This window comes from Solanum stenotomum, chromosome 2, assembly GCF_019186545.1.
Source record: "Solanum stenotomum isolate F172 chromosome 2, ASM1918654v1, whole genome shotgun sequence".
Classification (NCBI taxonomy): Eukaryota; Viridiplantae; Streptophyta; class Magnoliopsida; order Solanales; family Solanaceae; genus Solanum; species Solanum stenotomum.
The window spans coordinates 64,844,642-64,847,080 of record NC_064283.1 but is presented as its reverse complement, the minus strand read 5'-3'; the positions used below and the strand labels follow the sequence as shown (position 1 = coordinate 64,847,080).

The following is a 2,439-nucleotide window of genomic DNA, read 5'->3' as shown; positions in this document are numbered from 1 at the left end:
CATTCAAACGACTTGTTAAAAGAAGTTCACACAGCCTATCCACTTGCCTACATCAAGAATTACTTATTATCATAAAAGAAAAAACTTCTTCTGAGCAAAGAAATAAACAGTTCTCCAAGAATTTCCAATTGATATACATTTTCATTTACGGATCATTTATGAAGCCACAAGTTAATAACCTCACACCTTCTCACCATCACCAGAAAATTATCTAACAAGGAGAAAGAACAAAGTTACAAACAAAAAGGATTATATCTGAAGTCTAGACTACATGTAACATGTATCAAACATATTTATCATTAGAAACTACTGGTCATGTTCTAAACCTTTAACGTGAACAAGCACAAATAGTCAACTAATCTGAAGGGAATGTTGGTTTGTGGTGGCGCCACGTAGGCGGGTCTAGGGTTCTCTTTTATATATATATATATGATAGTACTAGATAAGAGTGTCCGTGCTAGCACGAGCCCAATATTTATTATTTTTTTGTCTCACTTTTTGTGACATAGATAAATTTTAATATGATTTTTAAATATTTTAAGTTGTTAATTATTGTAATTTGTAGTACTTTTTACGTAATTTTTAAATAATATATGTTACTTCCCGTGTCCTAATATATGTAGCACAAATATACTACTTAACTGTAAGTGTGGATAACCACACATATGGCGGTCAACACCATGTTGTTAATCTTTACAGATTTATAATACTTTTTACGTAGTCTTCAAATTAAATAATACATGTTACTTCTTTTGTCCCATTTTAAGTGACACCAATAGATTAATTTTATGAATCAATCGAATTTTTTTATAAGCAATTGAATTTTTTGTATGTTTTTTTAAAAGATATTTTAAGTTATGAATTATCATGATTTATAGTATTTTTTACCCAATTTTAAATATATAAAAAATTAAAAATAAAACAAATAAATTAAAACGGAGAGAAAAAATAGACAAATGTATGTGTAAGGGTGGATCCACACAGGTGAAACAAACATGTTGACCATCAGCTATGTGGTTATCCACACTTATAGTTAAGTAGTAGAATTATTATCAAGAAAAAAATATGCATAATTTATTTTTGACAAATTCATGAATTGTCTATTAATGTTATAGTTAAATTCTAAACTCTTAAGAGTTTAATTACTACTTTTTTCGTTCATATTTATATGCCGTTCTTATTAAAAATAGATGTTTTTTAATATTTATCATTTTAAAAAATTAATGCATACCACATTATTCTTCGTATTTTGCCCTTGAGAATTATTAGTCTTGAAAGCATGAATTTGACCAACATAGGAAAACTAAATAATTAATACATGTTCATTGGTTAATTTAATTAATCAAAATAAATTAATTGATGTTCATTTATTGAAAATTTGACCTCAAAAGACCACTAAATAAGGGTACAATGGTACACTTACCTAGTTTCATAAGGGACGTAAAATCTAAAATGGTGACATATAAGTAGGAACGGAGGGAATATTTAGGATTATAATAAGCATTGATATTTTTCAACCCTATAGCTAAATCTCTTTCGGGAGTAAGGATCAAATCCCTCATTGAAGAAATCTGAATTTATTACTCTCTTTTTTTGTACGACATTTATTTTCCAATATTTTTTTAAAAAAATTATTATGTTTAAAAATAGTTTTAATTTTAAAGATTTAAATTTGTCAAAAATCTTGTACATTAGACCTGTAGTTATGGACCCAAATATGTTGATATGGAGTGTTTTTTTTAAACCCAAAGTAAAATTCCCTACTATTTCAAAGAGAAAAAAAAAGTATATCAATATTTAGTTAAGTTACTCCACAAGAAATCAAACAAAAGAAGTATATTTTTGGTTAAATTATACCACATAATTTAAAAGAAAGAAGTTTTTTTTTTTGCTTCTTCTTTCCATAACTCATTTTAATGATAAAAAGTAATTCAATATTTTTCAATAAGAAGTTTCTTCTTATTGATCTTGCAAAAGAATTTGAAAGTTCAGCAATACAACTTTTTTTATTTTAAAAAAAAATACTTTGCAAAGAAGAAATGTTATAATTTCTTATCCTTTTACGTTGATAAATTGTGTGTAGAATTAAACTCTAATACTGATGAATTGTATTTACACCTCACAAAAGTAAAATCTTATTTGAGTACTACGTCGAGTTAATAAATATATACTTGTTTTAAATTAATTTGACATTTTTCTTGATAAATTATTTACTAAGAGTTTATTTTTTAAAATTGATTTTATTAATTATACTTTAAAAATATAAATAGGACTATTAATAGTCATATATAGTTATTGAATAAAAACAAATAGACGATTTTTACATTTGTTTTGGATATTCCTAAACCAAGCCTACCATTCGTAAATCACACCACGAGCTCTCATATATGGATAAGTCACCTTATAGATTATGTCACGCCCCGAGCCTACACCCTGGGC

At 26.2% G+C, this 2,439-nt stretch overlaps 2 protein-coding genes across 2 annotated transcripts in view; both read right to left on the bottom strand.

Moving 5' to 3' along the window:
• LOC125856610 (disease resistance protein RPP13-like) overlaps nucleotides 1-2,439 on the bottom strand; it is a 228,901-nt gene that overhangs the window by 107,293 nt on the left and 119,169 nt on the right. The gene's annotated exons all lie outside the window — the stretch shown is intronic.
• Nucleotides 1-2,439, bottom strand: part of LOC125856617 (disease resistance protein RPH8A-like) — a 227,377-nt gene that overhangs the window by 107,407 nt on the left and 117,531 nt on the right. The window lies entirely within an intron of this gene.